The following is a 1647-nucleotide window of genomic DNA, read 5'->3' on the forward strand; positions in this document are numbered from 1 at the left end:
TACATCTTGGTGCTTCCATGATGGATTGCTAGTTTAGATCGATGAGCTGCATCGAGAACTTCCTATTTTAACTTATGGTTACTCAGAACACACAATGGATCATAGTAACACAAACCACCATTGGTACCAATTTTTCATTCTGAATCTTCTCCTTGAGTTGCCTTTGCTTTCAACTTAATCAAAAGTCCATCTTGATCCTGTGCAATGATAATTTGGCTATCGATTGTAGGCTGAAGGTGAATATGATCTATGCTCACATAAGGTTCTTCTATTTGCATTTTAATTCAAAATATTTCCACAAACTCTAACATATTTCACTCTGCTAACATAAGTGGCGTTGTGAACTTGTGTACATTATTTCGACTTAAAGCGTCAACCACCAAATTTGCTTTTCCTAGGTGATAAGACACCTTAAAATTAAAATCTTTTAACGTCTCCATACAATGACATTGATGTATGTTCAAGTCTTATTAAGTGAAAATATATTTAAGGCTTTTATGATCACAGAAAAGCTCAAAATTTTCTCCATACAAATAATGCCTTCATAGCTTAAGTGTAAAAATTACTGCTGCTAATTCGAGATCATAAGTGGGCTAGTTTTCTTTGTGCTTTCTCAATTATCGGGAGGCATATGTAATCACTTTGTCTTTCTACGTAAGAGCACAACCCAAGCCAACATGTGATGCATTAGTATAAATTGCGTATCTAAATTCCTGTTCTAGTAACACAAGCACAAGCGTAGTTATCAACATTGTCTTTAATTTATGAAATGCTTCCTTAGCTTCTTCGCTCCATACAAACTTAATGTATTTACAGGTTAACTAAGAGAGCAATCAGGCTAGCATTGAAATTTTTTTAATGAATCACCAATAATAACAGCCAATCTAAGAAAACTTCTAACTTCAATAATTGAAGTGGGCTGTTCCTAATTTAGTACAATGGTGACCTTGGCAAGATCTATTGAAATGCCCTGTTGAGTAACTACATGTCCAAGGGACTTCACTTCCTTTTTCCAGAATTCACATCTTTGAAATTTAGCATAAAGTTGGTGATATTTGAGTGTATCAAGAATTGAAAAGGGTGAGCTCTCAGTCCTAGAGGTGAATATGACTATGCTGAAATAAAAAACGCTGAATAAAAATATTAAATATAACTGAATCAATCAGAGATCTCAATTGTAATAGTATTGAGAAATTGTTTCAAACCTTGTTCAAAGGACAACCTTACACCAAAAACAAATATTTATGGTAGGACAACCTGATTTCTTGAATGCAGTAAGGATCAAGATCACAAACTAAAATAAGAGGAAAATAAAAGAAGCTATCTATTACAAGCATTCACCACATGTACATGAATGAAAAGATTACAAATATTCAACACACATCTATCACATACATCATCATCCACCACAAACACCAGGAGTTATAGTGGTTCGGTGTGTACACCAACTATTCTCAAACAGCCATACCTACTCCACTCCTAATAATCACAACCCACGTGATATTAGCATTTACTATAAAACAAGGTTTTCTCAGGTTCACCTTAAAACCTATACAGTTGTGTTTTCAATTGGGCTATCACAATCAAAACCCCGTGCTGAGATTTTCTAGCTGATCTCAATCAAAACAATACAAAGATTTTCTGGCC

The sequence above is a fragment of the Magnolia sinica genome, chromosome 19, assembly GCF_029962835.1.
Source record: "Magnolia sinica isolate HGM2019 chromosome 19, MsV1, whole genome shotgun sequence".
NCBI lineage: Eukaryota > Viridiplantae > Streptophyta > Magnoliopsida > Magnoliales > Magnoliaceae > Magnolia > Magnolia sinica.